Here is a 21,300-nt window from a genome sequence, read left to right as displayed (position 1 = left end):
AGACAACACCCTTTCCCCTTCCAATGATGGAAAACACTCCCATCAAAGCCCTAAATCCTTAATGCTAGCAAAGCAATCCGAATACCACCAGCTGAAGTACTTACCTCAGGTCCGGGGAAGAGTACAGGAGTCTGTGTGGTTTAAATGTGAGGATCACCCATGGCTTTCATTTTCATTTCAAGTCACTGTCAACTTGAAGCCTTCTACTGCTACCTTGTGTTTATGCCATACTCCTCTTCGGTCCGGCCATCCCACAGGGGCCACGCTCCATCTGACTCTGCCAGTGATGCTCACAGCCACGCACCAGACACAATCTGCCGTGTGTGACTGCCTCCACAGCAAACTTGTCGTGAAGGGTTCCTGTCCCTCAGAGGTTGCACACCCACACACACAGGGCCCTGCTTCAGGGGGTACTTAAGCCCCTCCTCTCTCCCCAGAGCAACCTGAACAAAGCATCCCGGGCCCAAGTGGGCCTGGAGGAACCAGGACAGGCCTTCCATCCAGCACAGCTCCCGCCTGTCTTGGCATTGGGTTGCCCCTCTGTTAACACAGCCTGGGTTCCAATGACCACCAGCCCAGCACCAAGCACATATCTTGAGTGAAAATGGAGAGCTACTGTCTGAGAAGGATGATCCAAATGATATTTCACACATTGTGAGCCTCCTTCTGCCCGAACAAATCTGTAAAATGAGTACTTCTGTTACAGCCATTTCACAGAACTGAGGAGGAAGACTGAGGCTCAGAAGGGCTGCCATCAGTGAGAACTTGACAAGGCTGGTCTTCTATGGGTCTCCGTCTACTCTCTGTCCTGCCAGGACCCCTGGCCCAACCACCCTAGACACCTCCAGCTCCAACTCCACCAGGGCCTCTGTGCTTCCCATAAGCTTGCCAGCAGGGGCCTGGCACGGTCCCTTCATACACAAGGCCAAGGGCTCGGCGGACACTGGCCATCACTCCTCTGCATCCTTGCTCCATTCTGCAGGGAAGCAAGCATGGGAGGCATGAGAGCCTGTCAGTCAAGCACTGTCCCAGGGTCTGGTGTCCTCTAATTAGCTCTGTCACAGCTGCTGGGGGACATGTAGAACCAACAGACCAGCGCTCCTCTGCCCGGCCCCTTGCCAGGCCCCCAGGGCTCTGCCACAGGTGCAGATCTGATGCTGCCTGCTGTGCCCAAGATTCCCTGACATCCTGGCAGGTTGGCCCCTAAGTCTCACAGAGAGCCTCTCTCTGGCTAGGTCACGGGTCAGTCAGGACAGAGTATCCTCAGCTTGTACTGGCGACATTTCACTAGAACACACAAGAGGGCTAGCAGGGAACGAGTGGTAAAACCAGAGAAACGAGCACAAAATGACCATCGTCTGCCTTTCTATGCCGGGCCTCTTCCCACCCCAGCCTCCACCATTGCTGAGGCTTCTGGTCCCTCCGTAGCTGTTGTCAACCACACTGAAATGCTGATTCCCATTGGCTGGGGACTGTCGGTCATTGCTCTACAAACAAGCTAATCAGCACGCTAGGAAACTGAGCCGTGCCTCCAGAAAGGATGGAAAGATACCACCCCAACCCTCCCACCGTACCCCAACTTGTCCCTCTGGGTGGAACAGACAAGGATTTTCCCTCATCTGATTAATGGGGAACATTCTGCAGGAAATACAGATTCTCGGGAAATATGAAGTAAAATAGTACAAAATATACTGAACGGAAAAAAAAAAAATCCTCCCCGTCTTCTCTTAGACAACAAGAGGTCCCTAACTAGAACAGCTTCACTGGGTCCTGCTGACATGCCCTGTATTCTCAGCAGAGGTGAGCTGTCCCTCCTGGATGGGCCTAGCCTGGAATATGTGTCCTGTGCTGCTGACAGATTTCAGAGAGACAGGACAGCCAATACACTCCAGCCACACCCCCAGGTTGGCCCTCAAGTTCCAGCCCGTTCGCTGGATTTACATGACAACTTAGAACTTCACTATTATTTGACTGATTTCTTTTGCCATAACAAAACATCTGCAGCTGGGTAACTTACAAAGAATAGTTGATTTGGCTCACTGTTCTTTCTGTAGTCTGAGAAGACCAGGAGGGTGGCGCTGGCATCTGGCAAGGGTCTGCTTGCTGTACTGTAACATGGTAGAGGGCACTGTGTGGAGAGATGGTACACAAGGTTGGGTCTCCCTCCCTCTTCATACAAATGCCAAAATGGGCACCAACCCTGATGACCTTGTCTAATAATGATAACTATCTCTCAGAGTCATCCACATAAGACTTCGTGGATTACATTCCTGTTCAAGCCATAGCAACCTTCCTGGCCTGTGTTCCCTGTTAGCCCCATGGCCCAGCTCTCTGATGGCCTCTGTCCATGCCCAGAGGAGCTAACCAGCAGGTCTTGCCTGGCCTATCACGCTGTCCCGTCCTGTGGCCCATGGCCCTTCCAGCCTTAGAACCCCACCCCCAGGACAACTGGAAAGCCCTCCCTGGACCCCAAGCTGCAGGCTTAGCTCCCCGTCCACACCTGACTGGACTGGTTCATGTCACCATCTGGGCAGGGATGGGCACAGCAGCAGGGAGAAGCAGAGCATGGAGGGCCGGGGGCAGATGTACCAGGTGGCAGGAGCCCAGGGCCAGGTCATTTCCAGGCTCTTGACCTCCTTAGAGACACCTGTGCTCCGGGACTGTCCGTCACACACAAGAATTCAAAGAAACATATCACAGCAACAATAAGTCTCTTCCCAGTTCACCCTGAAGGGAGAGAGGAAAATGTCCCTTCTCTTTTGCAGTAACAGTCACAAGGAGCAAGGTGTGGACCACCTGGCTGGACCCTAGAAAACCAACAATGAGACCCTCACTTCCCAAATAGGCTCTGGTTAAGTAACAGAGCAGGGACGTAGACTTTGGACTCCTGGGGCGGGGCTTCTAAGATGCCTGACCATTCATGTCCAACACCTCAGGAAAGAGGAGAAACAGGAGGAGAGGCGGCAGGCCACAGCTGGCTCACTCCAGAGCTGGGCACGCAGGGAGATGTTTCGGTACAGCTGGGTTGGCAGGACCGCAGCCGACGCTACCTCTTCCCTAGGAACAGAACTTGGTTAAGCTGATGTCACACAGCCTCCATTCACTTAGGGGGGTGTAGCGAGCTCCTGATGAAAAGGACAGAAGCCTCGGGTGGATGTGTCACAGCGGATGTGTTCCTCGACTGATGGGCAGTGGGCTGGTTCCTGACTCTGCTGTTCGTTGTGAATCCTGAAGCAATAACCCACAAGTGTCTCTGTGATGTGTTCACTTAGAGGCACACAGAGAGGAACAGCTGGGGTGCGTGGCAGCTCTATTTTTAATCTTTTAAGGACCCTCCATACTGACTTTGATAGTAGCTGCACCAACTTGCCAGAAAGAAATGAATTGTCCCCAGAAAATGGCCTCAACTAGAGGCGGTCGTATTAATCAAAACAAGCCAGACTCAGAAAGACAAAGTGCGTATGTCTTAACAGGGGAGGATTATTCGCTTGAAGGGTGTATTGGTGCACCTGAAATATGTATTAGTCTTCTTCTGCTACTACAACCAAATACCAGAGGCTTGGAACTTTTATCGGGGGCAGGAATGGTTAATTTAGTTCATAGTTTAAAACTAGTCTGGAGTCAGTCAGTCCATTGGTCCACCTTTGGAGAAGGTGTGTGAGCGAGAAGGAAGGCTCACTTGGTGAGGAAGGAAGCTAGGAAGTAGGGACCAGAGGCACTCTGTCTAACGATCGGCCCTTGAGTGAACTGACTGGTGAGTTGCAGCTCCCTGCTGAGGCCAGAAGATCACACTGGATTCCTTCGAGCTGGAGTTACATGTGGTTGTGAGTCACTAAAGTGGGTGCTGGGAACTGAACTCACATCCTCAGCGACACTCACTCTTAGGTACTCCCTCATCGCTTCATGCCCTAATCCCTTCTGAGGGGCACACCCCCAACAGCCTCACCATCTTCCACTAAAACCCACCCCTTAGACATCATCCCGCTTCTGACTCTACCACTCCAGGACCCAAGCTTCCAGCCCCATCCACGAAGGAGACAAAGGCACCCTGTCACTCTCACAAAGCTCGGTGTGCCTCTGCAGCGGCGACGGGGGCAGCATGAGGAGGGGCTGAGGCCAACAGATCTTCAACAAGGCACATCTCATAGGTGCTCGGGGAGGGGGGGGGCGGGGGGGGGGGGGGGGGAGACCTCCATGCCCCACAGGGCCATCCCCTTCTGTTCTTCCCTGGGGCAGGGTGGCTCCACATGCCCCAACTTAGAAATCCTGAGTGTGGGGCTGTCCCCACACCCAGGCACTGCCCTAGGGATACAAAGGCTGGCCAGTCTGGAAAAGCTCCAGGGGAAGCTGACCCATGTGCAGGCAGCAGCGGCCCTGGAGTCCACTGCAAGTGTAGGCAACTGTGGGCAGGTGTGGACACAGTCTCAGGGACAGTCCTGCCTGTACCCATCATGCCCCCTGTCACAGACTGTCACCAGAGTCACGGACAGTGACCATAGCCCCAGCTCAGCTGTGCAGTGGCTTTGTTCCTGGAATTTAAGAGCCCTGTGCCCTGGCCCCTGCTATTTAGAGACGCTGCTTTTTAAATTCAGTTACGCATAGTCAACCGCCACCCAAAAACATCAAATGGGAAATTCCAGAAATGAACACTTCAGCAACTGTGAATGAACTGCATGGGTTATTCACTACTGCTGGTCTCCTCCTGCACCGAATGTGTACCTCACTCAACCATGAGCAGGTAGCAGTCAGTGGCTTCAGGCACCACCTGCAGACTATCCTAGGCACTAAGGAAGAGCAAGAGCTGACTGCTAAACTGGGAAAGGAGGCTGGATTCTGCCGCTGCCTCCCTGCAGCTATGTTGAGACCCAGGAGCCAGGTCGGGAAGGACCAGCTGCTGAAGAGCCACCCCAGATGCCCCTTGGCCAGCACGGAGATTCTCCCACAGATACTTCCTCTACATGAGCATCTGTACATCCGAGCATAACTTCTCAAAATACATATTGTGCAGTTGTTTCCAAAGATGCAAATAGAATCCCAAATACATACAGCTAAGACTGGCATTGTTATTTTAAATTGCAGTTAATTCAAATAGAAATAAAACCTTCCCATCTCTGAGACAGATGCAGACAACACCCCAGTTCACCCATAGACACTGCTGAACTGAAAGGACCCTCCAGGCCCACCAAAGAAAAATGGCCCCTGAGCCTAGGAAGTCCAGCAGTGAATCTAGATGTGACACCATGTCCCACCTCCACAAAGTGAGACTGGCTCCCCAGCCACATACTGAAGGAGAGAAGGCCATGCCAGAAGGGCTAGTGACTGCAGCCTTCAATGGTAGCAATATGAGTCCCAGACTCAGGGGACAGGGAAGCCAGGTCACCCTATCAAGCCTTCCCCAGAAAAATGCAGGGCAGGTTAGAGAAGTCCATAACCTCCCATCCTTGGGTCTCCTTGAGGGTCTAGGAATTACAGAATGGACAGCTCAGGCAGTTTCTCCTGAGAGGCTACGAGATGGGGCACAGTGGTCAGTGTGGCCCGGGATGCTGCCCTGGCCAACAGAGGCAATGAGCACCAAAGAGTAGATGTCCCAGGCTGGCTTTAACAATATCCTAGCCCAGAGATCAGCAAGAAGGTCAGTGGCCCAAGGAGGAGAGAGGGCCTTTGCTTTGCCTCCTGAGTCAGACTTCTAGAGGTGGCTGCCAAGTGCTAGGTCCCCAGTGTCTCACAGCCCACTCCTAAAACTTCTGAGTATCCAGAGGTGGGAGGTAGCACCCAGCCATATCCTGAAGGGCTAAAGAGCCTCTGCCCAGGAAGAAACCATCTGTGGACACAGAGTTCTCCCTGGGGACATCTCAAAGGGCCAGCCAAGAGGCTGCTGAGGTATCTGGGGGTGGACAGAGCAAGCATGGACACCGGGTTAAGTACGTTCTCAGCAAGAGCATCTCCAGGGTATCTCCTCCAAGGGAAGCCAGAACTCAACACCTCCTGGATGCTGAAAGTGCCAACACGGCCATCAGCAGCCAGACTGCCTTTTCTAAAGATACCACACCCCCAGGCTCATCTCCTGGCCCTGGCAAGAAGGGATGAGCAGGTGCAGGTCTGATGACAAGAAGGGAAGCAGTTGAGGAGGGGAGGGGCATGCACAGCCCTCCCCCGCCACTGCTCTCCAGGGTGGGGCAGGCTCCATCTAGGAAGGAGACTTGGGGTCTCTGCAATCACCCACCACATCTCCAGACAACACCTTCCCTCGTCGTCGGGAAGCAGCCAAGACTCTCATTGCTCTAATGTAGCAGAAAGCTCCAAAGCCCATCTGACTTCCCCGGTCAGGGAAGAGTGTGCCTTCCGGACACGTGCCAAGGGACGGTGGGGTGGGAATGGGCCTCGCTGCTCTGTTAGTATCCAGCCTAGTGGATAATAAATACAACACAATAGAGGGTACAGAGCAGCATTGGGCGGTGACAGCCCAGGCCAGGGGAAGCACCAGCAGGAACCACACACTCTCCTCCAATGAAACTCTCAACCTGGCATCCGCTAGCACAAAGCTCTACATGGGCAAGGTGTTCACAGCAACTGACTGACGACAGCCCTGGTCAAGAACCACAGGAGCTCTGCCCAATCTCTGCCACCCTCTGGCCAGGGTGCAGGGATCTGTCAGGAGGGTGAGGCTGAGGCCTGGAGGTCCCTGCTGCTGCAGCACTGACCGGGCAAAAGTCAGGGGCATGGCCCATTTCGTCGTCGTTGTAAGGGAGCCAGATTCACCCTCTGGTTTCCTCCCCTCAGGGATGGCAGCTGTGCGCCTCCACCATCGTGGGCGGCAGAGCCACACTTCCTTGGTGAGATCTGGACTTCAGGGAAAATGTCCTTCCTCCTCCCTTTGATGGAATTAGGAAAAATAATTAAGAGAAGAACAGATGGCAACCACTTAAAATCTGTTCGTAAGAACCAAATCAACAAGATGTGGGGGTGGGGGCGAGTTTGCGTTTCTGGATGCGTGGGCACCCCACGCTGTAATCCCCAAAGCAAAGCAATAGGGCTATGGACAGGGTGGATGGGGACTTTGTACAGCAAGAGAGTAAGAGCTCAAAATTTAGATGCAACCACAGCAAAGCCACTTTCTCCTATGGCAACCAGGCTACTCGGGATGCTGGGGAGGCCCTGGCTTCAGCACCATTACGGGGACATTTTCTAATGACAGACAGATCAACACACCCAATGATAAGCCAGGTATCATCGCCCTGCTTTTAAAATAGTGACTGTAGGCTGATTCTTCCTCTCCCTGAGAACTTCTCACCCATAGGCTGGCTGCCTTAGTACCCCTTTTCTGCTACTGCAACAAAATACCTGAGACTCTGTACTTTATAGAGAAGGGAGGTTTATTTAGATCATGGGTTTAGAAGTTTCAAGTCCGAGACTGACAGAGTCTCATCATCAGCCTCAGATAAGTGCACCCTTGGCTGCATGAGAACATGGCAGAGAGACAAGGAGACAGCTGAAAGGAAATGAGGCCAAGTGCATTGAGTGGGCTCACCTTAACGACCAGTCACAAGAACGAGGTAAGGAACCATGAAAACTAACACCTTCTAAGGACATGTCCCAGTGACAGGACAAACCCCAGGAGGCTCTTAAGTTCTGCCATCTCTCACCATCATCATATTGGGGACCAGTCATCCAGTGCACGAACCCCAAAAGATAAACCATAGCCAAACCACCAAGCAGTCAAATTCATCAAAGCCACCAGCCATAGAGAAACCCTCCAATTAGTGGACCACACGTTTTGGCCCCCATCAGTTGGCACTCGGGGTATTTTTGTTCCGATTTCGTCTAACTATCATATAAGTATACAGATATGTGCAAACCTGTGGACAAAGTTCTGGGCTCTGGAACTCATGCAGGAATGGGTGACAGTCAGGAAGAAAAAGAGTTAAACCTTCAAGCAGAGAACACAATTCCAGAAAATTACCAAGGAAATTAAAGAGGGGCCCCCAATGTGTAAAGAGCCATGAGTCACTCCATCTTAAGAGGGGAACCCGCCAGGGAGTCTGAAAACCAGTTTGAACTTTCCTAGAGCTGTGAACTTCAAATGCAAATGCCTCCCTCCCCCAGGATCTGAAGGGACAGGTGAACTCAGCACCACCTCATCACCTGGAACAGTGGATTCCCATGACAGGTGGCAGATCTTAGGGCCCAAACTTTACCCCCAGGTCCCCACTAGGGTATCTCTAAGAGGAACCACAGTAGAGAATAGGAAACAGTCCTCCTCTCAAGAATGGAGGAGGGGGTGGGGACCCCCTAGTCTTCCTGTCTCACCTCAGGCATGTGCTTCCCATGATGGGTTGAAACGGTTTTGGTGTTGAGATGTTTTTTTATCAGTGTGACGTAATCTATGTGCCGAGCTCATGAAGTTTAGTTCTATGACCTGCGTCCCAGACATCACGCTTTCCAGTCACAACCATCATGGCTAAAGCCACAGTAAGTGGAGATGCGTCTACCCAAGAAGAAATGTGGGAAGGTAACAACTGAAGGGAACAGTCCACTGGGAGGTTACAAAATGCCTCCCTCCTTGCACCTAACACCAGGCTCCAGCACAGCAGCATGAAAGAAGCCCAAGAAGCCAGCCACAGAGGACCACAGCCACAGAGGACCACAGCTGGCAGCTTCTCACCAGAAAGACCTAGCACATCTCTCTCTGTTGCATCTAGCACAGTCAGCAACACATAACGACAGAAAACAGTCTGAAGGTCTCCAGACACTGCGAAGGGCAGCATAGAGGGAGAAGCAATTGCTTATGGGTAAATAAATGCTTCCTACCAGAGAGGGGAGAGGGTCATATTACACCAAGAAGCATAAACCTTGAATGGTTCAACCAAGGAATGATTTAAAAAAAAAAAAAAAAAAAAAAAGATGCAGCACTGGTCTGTTAGAGCTGGGATCTGGAATGCCCCCAGAATCTCACATCTGACTTTTCTGCATCTTCCTTCTTCGTAGAGCATGGTACAATTTCAGGAGGTGGGGCCTCATTGGAGGAAGCAGCTGGTCATTGGAGGCATGCCCTTAAAGGTTATACGGGGACCCCATGGCCTCTCTCTCTCTCCCCCTCCCTCCCCCGCTCCCCTCACCTGAACAGCTCTCTGCTATGATGTTCCACCTTCTCACAGGCTCATAAACAGTGGAGCCAGCTAGTCATGGACTGAGACCTCCGAAAACAGGAGCCAAGATAAGTCATATTCGAGTGCTCTCTTCAGGACTTTTGATACAGCAACACAAAGCTAACACAGTATGTACCATAGGACGCTGATGGCTCACCTTGGTTGTCAACTTGAAGAGGGACCTTCAGTTGAGGAACTGTCTCCCTCAGATTACATTGTAAACATGTCTGTGGGAGTATTTTCTTGATGAATGGTTGATATAGAAGGGCTCAGCCCACTGTGGGCGGTACCATCCTTAGGCAGGCAGGCCTGGGCCATATAAGAAAGGTAGCTGAACTTGAGCTGAGGAGTGAGACAGTAAGCAGTGTTCCTCCGTGGTCTCTGATTCAGTTCCTGTCTTCATGTTCCTGCCTTGAGTTCCTGCCCTGACTTCCCTCTATGATAGACCATAACCTGTAAGCTAAAACAAACTTTCTCCTCCCCATGCTGCTTTTGGTCATGGTGCTTATCACAGCAACAGAAAGCAAGCCAGAACAGATACCAACCATCTACCATTAAAGTTAATGAATTCCTGTTACTTGAGACAACATGGATACTACTGTGCTACAGAATGATCCTTCAGCACACTATGAATATGTATTACTTTCATTTGTTAATAAAATGCTGATTGGCCAGGAGCCAGGCAGGAAGTTAGGTGGGATAATCAAACTGAGGACTGGGATGGAGAAGGGCAGAGTTGAGAGAGACCTGAGCCAGCCAACTGCCCAAGAAGCAAGAGGACCAGTAAAACCATGGACCAAGAGGACAACACATAGATTAATAGAAAATGAGTTTATTTAAATGTAAGAGATAGGTAATAGTAAGCCTGAGCTATTGGCCAAGCATTTATAATTAATATAAGCCTCTGTGTGATGATTTGGGAAGCTGCTGCTGGGTATTTGGGTACTGGTGGGCAGGAGAGAAATCTCCATTTACACTATTGGACATCATTCCCCTAACTGAAATAAGCCAGGTGCATAAAGACAAGCATCACCTGAAGTCACTCACACGGAGAATTCTCAAGGAGCTGAGCTCATGGAAGTTGAGGGTAGAATGATGATAACCAGAGGCAGGTGTACTGACCAGGAGCATGCTGTGGTACAAGAGGGTAAAGACAGTCAAGTATGGTGTGCCCCAAATAGCCACGGGAGGGCCTGCCAGATAGGTCAGCAGGGAAAGGGGCTTGCTACCAAGCCTGACAACCTGAATCCAACCCTGTTCTCTGACCTACACATACACACACTACAAAACTATATGGCGAAAAAAGCCACAAGAATACCATAAAAAGCATAAATGTTTGAAGAGATATATGTTTACCTTAATTTAAACACTATGATATGTACAACTTATCAAAATATCATGCAGTCACCATAAATACACACACATTTTACATTTATGTATCAGTTTTAAAAATAAATTTAAGGGCCTGGAATATGGCTCAGTCAGTACAGACCCTGAGTTTGGATCCCAGCACTGACACAAAACCCAGGTTATGGCAGTGTACACCTGTAATCCCAGCCCTGAGAAGCAGAAGCAAGAGGCTCCTGGAACCTGCCTAGCCAGTGAAGCTAGTGATCAGTGATCAAGCAGCTTCAGAGAGAGACTCTGCCTCAAACGTTAGAGGGCCACTGAGGAGGACACCCAGTGTCAACTTCTGGACTAAACGGGTGTGCACATCACATGCACATATATGTACAATACCCATTTATATAAATGCACCAAGTAATAAAAATAAATTTTAAATTATTATTATGGCTAATGGTAAATTTGTGTACTATGTGTATTTTTCTCTAATTAAAAACCCTATCAATAATAGCACATTACTGGTGAATCCTCTAAGACCAACACGGAGGGCCAGCTCTCAAAGTTCCTGGGCACCAGGGGGGGGGCAGTTGTGGTGCAGGGAGTGTCTAGGAGGTCTCACACATGAAGGGGGTGGTGGGGCAAGCCAGAAGTGGCCATATTGACTCCTGTTTTTTAGGAAAAGTCAGTCGACTCCTTTCTGTATCTTTTGAAATGCAGGTCTCCCTTAACAGGGCACCAAAGCAGCAAGCATCAGCAACAACAACACAGGGTGATGATGCCCCCCATTGGAGGAGGAGAGAAAAGCACCCTCCTCCCCAGTCACCTCCAAAACCACCAAAGAGCAAAGCACAAGGCTGTGGCACAGCAAAGGTGAACAAGGGTCAGGAGGTCATGCTGCTTAGAGGCCACGGTGTGATGCTCTGTGGAAGAAGGGCAATTGTAGGGGAGAGGACACTAAGTGGGGGACCAGCAGGGAATCCGTGTGCTCAGTGCTGAGGTCCCAGCCCCACTGCCCCTCACCAGATACAGTGTCAGCCAACAACCTTGCCTGTCCCTGCCCTGTGCTGCATGCAAAGTTTGTGTTTACACTACCCCATGCCCACTAAGTGTGCAATAACATCGTGTCTAAAAAGTACAATATGCATATCCCATTAGAAAACACTGCTCAACACAGACACTGAGAGCAACAGCCAATAAATGGGACCTTCTGAAACTGAGAAGCTTCTGTAAGGCAAAGGACACGGTAAATAAGACAAAATGACAGCCTGCAGAATGGGAAAAGATCTTCACCAAACACACATCTGACAGTGGGATGATCTCCAGAATATATAAAGAACTCAAACTACACATCAAAATACCAAACAATCCAATTAAAAAATGGGCTACAGAGCTAAAGAGAAAGAGAATTCTCAACAGAAGAATCTCTAATAGCCAAAAGACATTTAAGGAATTGCTCAACATCCTTAGTCATCAGGGAAATGTAAATCAAAATGACTCTAAGATATCATCTTATACCTGGCTAAGATCAAAAACACTGATGACAGCTTATGTTGGAGAGGATGTGGAGCAAGGGGAACACTCCCCCACAGTTGGTGTGAGTGTAAACTTATACAGCCACTTTGGAAATCAGTACGGCAGTTTCTCAGAAAATTAGAAATCAATCTACCTCAAGACCCGGCTATACCATTCTTAGGCATATACTCAAGGAATGCTCAATCATACCACAAGGACACTTGCTCAGCTATATTCACAGCAGTATTATTTGTAATAGCCAGAACCTGAAAACAACCTAGATGCCCCTCAGTCAAAGAATAGATAAAGAAAATGTGGCACATATACACAATGGAGTATTACTCAGCAGTAAAATCAATGACATTATGAAATGTGCAGGAAAATGGATGGAACTAGAAAATATCATCCTGAGTGAGTGGGAATAGGATCTACCCCTGGTGCATAAACTGGCTTTTTGGGGCCCACTGCCTATGGTGGGACTCCTTGCACAGCCTTGATGCAGGGGAGGGGCTTGGACCTGCCTCAGCTGAATGTGTGGGCTTTGCTGACTCCCCATGGAGGCCTTTTTGTAGCTAGAGTTTTTCTCTCTGGGTCCCTCCAAGTCCTGGCAGTCCCATAGCCCACTTATAAAATAAACATACAGATGCTTATATTATTTAAACTGCTTGGCCATTAGCTCAGGCCTACCATTGTCTAGCTCTTACTCTTATACTCAGTCCATTTCTGTTAATCTATATGTCGCCACATGTTCCATGGCTTTACCTGCTACCTCTACATGATGCTCCCTGGATGGCAGGTTGGCATCTCCTCCTCTCCGCCTTCCTTTTCTCTCAATTTTCCTCCCTGCTAGTCCTGCCTATACTTCCTGCCTGGCTACTGGCCAATCAGTGTTTTATACAGAGCGATATCCACAGTACCTTTTCAGAGGAGGGGATGGGGGTTGGCTGGAGGGGAAGGCTGGGGATGGGAGCGGGAGGAGGGATGATGGGGGGAGAATCTGTGGTTGGTATGTTGAATGAATAAAAAATGTTTAATTAAGAAAAAAAATAGGAAAAAACTACTCAAAATTCTAACAACCATCTGAGCTGTTGGGAAGACTTGTTCAATCTGAAAAATCCAGGGACCATGGCAGGGGAGACTGAAGGGCAGTCAACAATGTCTGCCTACACCTCACATCTGGGAGATGTCTGCTAGAGAAGCATGGAATTGGCTGTCCTGATTGGCACTAGGAAGTTAACTATAGAAATTATAGTATTGTATAGTATTAGTTAGACGACAGAGCTCCAAGACTGGGAAGCTATGCACTGAAGTCTTCTTTGTCCCAACAGGACATGAAAAATTACCAGTGTAAAGCTGGAATATGCCTAAGCAGTAGAACAGCAACCTAAGGCACAGAGGCCTTGGGTTTACCCCTACGCAACACACACACACACACACACACACACACACACACACACACACACACAAATGGCATGCGTATTTTTTTAAAAAACATGAATGTAAATACATAAGCCAATCATATAGTAAATCATGTTTTATAATCCAGCTTTGCTACTATAACAAAATACTTGAGATGACCAGCTTATAAAGAAGAAAGGTTTATTTGGGCTCACAGTTTTAGAGGCAGTAGCCCATAGTTGGTGGATAATGTAACACATCATGACAGAAAGCACATGGAGGAACATAGCTATTCATCTTGTGGGAACATAGGAGGAAGAAGAAGAAGAAGGGCTTGGGTACCACTGTTCCTTCTAAAGCACACTTTCAATGATCTGAAGACCTCTCACTAGGCTCCATCTCTCCAAGGTTGTACAACTTCATGACAGAACCACCCCAATGATCAAGTGCATAACATATTGAAATTAGTGAGACACTCCAGATCCAAATGACAGCGACTATCATCATCAAGTCACTGTGTGCTGCATTTTCATATGACTGGCTGTGCACCCTGCATACACATGGATGGCACACTGTACCGTCACAGCATGACAGCTCAGGCAAGCTCACTAGACTGTAGGAATTCTTCAGGTCCATTCCAATCTTGTGTGTGTGTCCCACTGTTGACCAAGAATGCCATTATGTGGTGCAGGGAAGACAGTCCACAGACAAGAGCAGACCCATGGTTTTATTACAAAAGAGAAAGAGGAGTTCTCTGAGGGGTGATCAAATTTTCTGTTTGCTGGGAATCTGTGCCAGCCCTAGGGAGATCCAGGACCATTCCAAAGAATGGTCTTTCTTGGTTGTTGGACTTGGAGTTAACCTTATGACTCAGAATTACATGATCTGACCCTACCTTCCTCTACCATCTGGTAAGAGACAGAGATACCAGGGGAAAGCTGTGTGAAGGTTAGAGCTGCGCTGTCCCAAGCCAAATGACAACAAAGATGACTGGCAAGCCACCAGTCCTTTCCTGTAGAGCCCTCAAAAGAACCTCCATTCCAGCAACTTGGTCTCAGATTTCAGTCCTCCAAAACAGATACTACAAACTCATGCTATCTCAACCACCCAGCTTGGGTACTTGGTCATGTTAGAAACATTCAGAACTGGCCACTCTCACTCCCCAGCAGGAGGTGCCCTGGAGGTGACACATCTTCACATCCAACCATAGCTGCAGGGACCTCAGACCCAGCCCAAGGACCCAGCACCATTCACTTGGGACTTCCTGTACAGTCCCCAGCCTGCTTTCTGCTAAAGGGCCCTGTCCAGAGCAACAGCACCTTTGGGCTGGCTGCCTGGGTCACCCACGAATGGTCTGGGTGTGGAACAACATAAGAGCTGTTACTCCCACACAAAGTGCAGAGACCCTGCTCACTTCCTGTCAGCTCCTCCTTCCTGAAACCCTGAAAGAGCTGATGGATGCCCTGGGCCCATCACCACTGACCAGGAGGGAGGGACTCCAAAAATACATCATGGTGGATTGGAGGTACCCTGACATCAAAGACAAGAACAGTCGTTCCCATGGGCAGGACACAACTGGTGGATCTCCTGGTCGTTTGTCCTCTGCTGGTTTTCCCCAGTACCTTGTGTCCTCTGAACATGCATGTTCCACATCTGTAAATCCAACCAACCACAGATCAAAACTGTTTTTATTCCAAAAGTCCTAAAAATGCAAAACATTTCTCACCTACCAAACCTACCAGACAAGTGCAGAGACCACATGAATGGTATGGGCATGCCCTGGCCTTTTCCCTGGGCTGTGGTATGAGACTTATGATGGCCCAGCACATACTGAGCATGGGTGCAGTTACATTTCTTGCCATCCCCTAAATAATAAAAGAAGTATTCATATAGCAGCTGCAACATATGACATGTCAGAAGTCACCAAAGGAGGATATCAACATGTCCCATGTAAATCTTGAGCACTTTACATAGGACTGGAGCATCCTCGGATCCAGGAACCCACAGAGGTCCTTGAAATCAGTCCACATGGACACCATGTGAAGACTATAAACGCGAATGTTTCAAACCAGATGAGGCTGAAAATCAGCACGAATGTATTAGAATTTTGTTAGAGAAAGGAGAGGCTGTCGCTTAGCATGTCAATGGGGAGTTGTCGCAACTGCACATCGGAAAAGCTGTAGTTGGGAAATGCATCCTACTCACCGGCAGTCTCCACACAAAGTCCAGGCTCCAAGGAGTCACCTGGCCGAGCTTCAATGATGCTTCCGAATCCAGAGAACTGCAACAGAAAGATCGCAAATATGGTGTCAGTGGGCTGGGATGGCAATCCACTCATTCACAGACTCAGGACAGGGTCAGAACCCAAGTGTTCTCCTGAACAGGCAACATCTGTAAACATAGAGTGCAGCTGGTCACGAGTTTCCTGACATCTTCAGTGGAGCCCTTCATAGTCACACATAAACCACTAGCTGGCCTACAGTTTGGAGCCGTGTTGAGTATGTGAGGGATAGAGTTCTCCAACTCTTTTGCAGAAAGACCCTGAAATAATCAAACTATCCCTCCACACCCCCACATCCCTCCATACCCCCATATCCCTACATACCCCCATATCCCTACACAACCTCACATCCCTACACACACACACACACACACACACACACACACACACATACACACACACACACGCACACACACACACACACGCACACATGCACACACACATACACACACACATACACACATGCACACACACGTACACATGTACACACACACATACACACATGCACACACACACACACACACATACACACATGCACACACACGTACACATGTACACACACACATACACACATGCACACACACACACACACACACACACACACACACACACACACACACACACACCAAGGCTCTATGTCTGTTCCCAGCTTGTTTTTCTCTCCCAGAGTAGCAAAACACGACACAAGGCCCAGAGTTCTGTGCAATTCAAGTGACTTCTCTTAAAACAGTATTTGCGACATGTGGATGGGATGCAATGAACAAGGACTCTGCAAAGGAACAGTGACCTTGCTCAAGTGCCAGTGCTTGAGGAGAGCCACCAGGTGGACAAGAGACACTATGTCCTCCTCGGCGGCTTACTTTTTCTCTCAGCCCTGAGCTGCAAAGACAGACACCTTGGTTTCTATCTTAGCTCCGCTCCGGGGAGAGCCTGGGAAGCCAGCACACCTGCCTGAGCCTCGGAGGATGCTGCAGCCCAGAGTTGGCACCCCCTCCCGCCCATGCCCTTGGTTCCTCCCCTCGCACTCTGCCCTTCCAAAGGAGGAGCTGCCCGGGGAAGCCATGCTTCCTTGAGCTTTAAGGCAGGCCCCTGCTGCGTTCTATCCTACAACTTCTTCAGACAAATTTTCTGTCCTGCTCATAACACAGGCCACCCAGCTGGAGCCTCCCCAGCTTCTGAGATCCACTATAATGCCTAAGGACAAGGAGCGGGGAAACACAGGCCAAAACACACCCATGTCTGACCGACCACAGTGAGCATGAGGAACCTGTTTTACCCAGGGACTTTCACGGTGAGGATGGAGACATGGTAAAACAAGACACTGGCTCTGAAACGTGGGGCGCAAGGTGACTGAGGCTCAGTGCCATACACACAGCCTCCCCCTGTCACACCCCACAGCCTCACCCCACCTGGCTTCATGATGACACTCCTGCCATCATTAGCGTCCCCTTGTTTATTCCCATGGGATCTCCCCAGCACAGCTCTGTTCATTCTTCAAAAGCCGACTGGGGACCCCCCTGAAGCTCTGTACCCAGCCTAGGAGTAGATCCCAACATGTCCCCTGCTCCCCACAGAACTCATTGCTCCTTCTGGGACCTGCCTGGCCTCATCAGGGCCCAACCTTTAAAAGGCTGAAAATACTTTATCGCCAGCAAACCTCAAAGGCAGCCTCCAAGAAAGGAGAATAAAGGGGAAGAGATAAAATAATCAAACAAACAAACAAAAGTGAGGGGGAAAGTTGGGGAGACGGCTCCATGGTTAAACTGTCAGCCATGCAAACATGGAGGTGGGAGCTCAGACACCCCAGAACCCACAGAAGTGCCAGCTTGGGGTGACTCCAGCATCTGAAGGTAGGGACAGAGCATCCCATGGGCAAGGTGGCTAGCACCATCAGCCACATCTGAGAGCTCTGGGTTTGATTGAGAGACCTGCCTCCTGGACTAAGGTAAAAGACCCACTGAGAAAGATTTCCAGTATCAACCTCGAGCTTGCATGTGCATGGGTATTTATGTGCATGCACAGCCACAGCCACGTGTGCCTCCACACATGGAAACATGCATTGCACACATGCGCGCGCGCACACACACACACACACACACACACACACACACACACACATACACACAGAAAAGACAAAGAGAATGAAAACAAGAGGGAGGAATTCTGAGGGTAGGAAAGAAGCATGTGTGATGTCAGAGGGTAAGCATGTGGTGGTACGCTGTAAAGGCAGATCCCCAGGCTCTTGTCTCACTGGCACTGAAATCTGTGAGAGATTTCAGGCTATAGGAGGAGGCCATTGTGTCAGTGAGGTACATGATGACCTGGGAGAGACAGGGCTCACTGGTGTACCTCAGAACTGGGGGTAGAACTGTAGATCAACAGGATTACCTTCCACTCAGGATATGTTGATAAAATCATTCAGGAAAAAAAAAAAGCAGGTTCATAGAAAACGTTGCCCTGACCTTGGCTGCCTCCCCTGGATCCTGGCCATGCGCCCTGAGCCTGCCAGTCTCCAGAACACAGGCACCCATCACTGTCTCACTGCACACCTGGCCTTACTAACCTGTGAATGCCACCTGCAGCGTATTCCTGAGGCTAAAAATACACCCACAATCCTCCTCCAGGAATGCCCCATGGGAGAATGGAGGCTGCCTGGGAGCCAGGACAGCTGCAAAGGCCCCATGGTTCTCTCACTTGCCCTCCATCCCACACCAATGATGGGGTGGGCAACGTACGGCGGGCCACCTGGAGCAGGGTTTGGGTACTTGGCTTCCTTCAGAGACCATTCCCAGCAGACGACCCTTCCTGCCTGGGCACCTTAGCATCCTGCCCCTCTTTCTGAGGCTGGCCACACTCCAGGCCCACCCAGGAAGCACATTTACAGGGAAGTGCGGGCCACTCTAGCCACTTATAATCCCCACAATTGTTAAGCAGCCAACAGAGCTCAGTTCCCAGGGCCAGCTGCTTCCCTCTCCCCCATACCTGACCCACAGGGCACTGAGAACAAAGAGGTAGGCCCCCACATCCCAAGCCTGCACTTTTCTGGTACTGCCCACCATGGCTCATGGCTCACCTCACTGTGAATACTGACTAGGTGGAAACAGCCAAGCCAGGCTAGTCAGAGGGTGGCTTGGCCCACTGGAAAAGGCACAGGAAGAACAGCACCCAACTTCTATCCCCAGGCCCTCCAGGGACCCCAGGTCAGGGACGCCCTTCTCACTGGAATTATCACTTGTAATGGCTAACATCACATTCTAGAGCCTGGCTATCATCTGTTATAGAATATTATTTTAAGGTATGTTACTTTTGTTTATGTTGCATTTGTTTAACTCCATAAAGCTGTGTTATTGTGCCTGTCTAACATGCCTGATGGTCTAATAAAGAACTGAGCAGCCAATAGTGAGGCAGAAGAAAGAATAGGTGGGGCTGTCAGGCAGAGAGTATAATTAGAAGGAGAAGTCTGGGAGAAGAGGGGAAAAAAAAGGAGCCAGAGCAGGAAGAGGACGCCAGGGACCAGCCACCCAGCTACACAGCCAGCCACGGAGTAAGAGTAAGATTTACACAAGTAAGAGAACAGGAAAATCCCAGAGACAAAAGGTAGATGGGATAATTTAAGTTAAGGAAAGCTGGCAAGAAATAAGCCAAGCTAAGGCCAGACATTTATAATTAAAAATAAGCTTCCGTGTATGATTTATTCGGGAGCTGGGTAGTGGGGCCCCTGAAACACCCAACAACAATCATCACTGCCCCCAACCCCTATGTAGACCCACACAGGTCAGCAGCTGCATTGACAACAGCCACTTACAGTTGCCATGGTGTCCCCAGCCAGCTCCTTCCCGGGAGGCTCAGGGAGCCTCTTCTCTACCTAGAGAACATGTCATTCAGGCCAGCTGACATAAACAGGACTGTATGGACCAGGGCACGGGAACCAGGTGCAGGCATATAGGACAGCGAGATGACCCAGCTTCCAATAGCTGAAGAGCAAGCGTCTCCTCCACATACCATTCACCTGCTTGGGCATCCCTGCCCCAAGTGAGTCTTTCAGAATCCCTCATACTCACTCTTCCTCTGAAAGACAACTTAAGGCCCCTGCTGCATGAATTGATGACACTCTGGTCTCCACCAAAGTATCCCATCCAGGTGACAGCCAGAGCCCTTGGTTACTCAGACTGAAGCCTCCGTGACATCCTGGACCCATCTCCTTCCATCCCCCCCCCCCATGAATTCTACACGGGCTCTACCTCTGAACTCTACAGGTCTCCCAGCACTGTTCCTGCTCTCCTCACATATTATCCGGCTTCCTTACTTGTCCTTGAACAGACAAGCAGGGGGGCTACCACAGGGCCTTTGCATAGACCATTCTCTCGGCTATCCACACCCTCCCTCCTTTCTCTCCACCAGGCTTCTGGGCAGGGGTCAGCTTCCTGACCACACTGTTTAATCCACAATCTGCGTCCCCAGCCTTCCCTACCCCTCCCAGCTTAAAGCCGCTCCTTGTCACTTCTCAGTCCCAACAGAGACCATCTTTTATGGACTGTAGCCATGTCTGCCTCCCTCACCGGAAGGCAGGCTCTAAACTGTCAGAATTGCTCTCTGCCACAAGCTCTCAGATTAACAGGGGCCTCTCTTTAAATGTCCCCGTCCCTTCCAAATGCTCCTGGGAACCAGACCCCCCACCCTCACTCTTGCTATTCACTGTCCACGTTCTGAAAGCCTTGAAGGTGGTAGGGCCACCCAGAATAGCACCGGAGCCACAGGAAAAAAGTTTAGACCAAGTGTCACAGCACTTGACAAAGTGTTGAACTAGAAACCCGGAGTACCTCAGAGTGCAGGGTGGGAAGGGGCAGGAGCCAGACCCAACAGAGAGTGGGGAGGGGCCCATGGGGAAGAGGGCCAGGACCCTAGTGGAATCTCATTCAGATGCATGGCCTTTTCAGGCAAACAGCCTGGGACGTTCTGACTCTGAGAGAGCTCCAGACTGACCTGCCCCATGAGGAGAGCTGGCAGTGACAGAGCCTCCCCTGAGGGAGTCCAATGCAGAGTGACAGGCCTGAGGGGATTCTATGCTCATCTTGTCCTGCCAAGCCAGCCAGTCACTGGTTCCGAGTCTCAGAGCTAAGTCCCAGTGGAGTCAGGGCCTGCATTCTCTCTGCCTATCACCATGTGTCAGGAGCAACCTGGACTCAGTGAGCAGCCGGGGTCACCCCATGGCTGCATTCATACCCGTTGCCTTTTCTGCTCTGTTGGCTCTTGAGAATGTTAGGACTTTGTTTTATACCAAGAGGAAAATTCTCCTTTTCTAGAAACACCCTCAAGATGGTCAAAGGGACAGAGAGAAGATCAGAGAAATGTCACAAATTGTTCACCAAATCTCCACATGAGCTGAATGAAGTGCCCAACATCGGACAGATAAAAATTGAGAGTGGGGGAACATTTGAGGATAATCTGGCCCCTGGATCCTCAAACAAGCAAAGATTAGAAACAGTGAGCCCTCAAAACAGTGGGTCTGTCTTCCAGACAGCCATGCCGACCCCTGGGAGCTGAGACCCTCGGACTGGGAGGTTCTTCCGTACCTGAGGTGGGCTGTCATGTCAGGTGCATGGTGCCTAGTATAAGACC

The 21,300-nt window shown here is 50.1% G+C and overlaps 1 protein-coding gene across 8 annotated transcripts in view; it reads right to left on the bottom strand.

Annotated features, from left to right (window-relative positions):
- The window catches only part of Apba2 (amyloid beta precursor protein binding family A member 2), a 233,298-nt gene that overhangs the window by 170,310 nt on the left and 41,688 nt on the right, over nt 1-21,300 (bottom strand). For 7 of the 8 annotated variants that reach the window (XM_015994740.3, XM_076544361.1, XM_076544313.1 and 4 more), the window contains one exon: nt 15,606-15,681. The gene's annotated coding sequence lies outside the window, so the exon portion shown is untranslated. Of the gene's footprint in view, nt 1-15,605; nt 15,685-21,300 lie in introns of those variants that run through there. The other variant, XM_076544341.1, reaches the window with a different exon arrangement.

The sequence above is a fragment of the Peromyscus maniculatus genome, chromosome 1 (genome assembly GCF_049852395.1).
Source record: "Peromyscus maniculatus bairdii isolate BWxNUB_F1_BW_parent chromosome 1, HU_Pman_BW_mat_3.1, whole genome shotgun sequence".
Taxonomy (NCBI): Eukaryota; Metazoa; Chordata; class Mammalia; order Rodentia; family Cricetidae; genus Peromyscus; species Peromyscus maniculatus.
The sequence above is the reverse complement of the archived record's forward strand: the minus strand, read 5'-3'. Positions and strand labels throughout refer to the sequence as shown.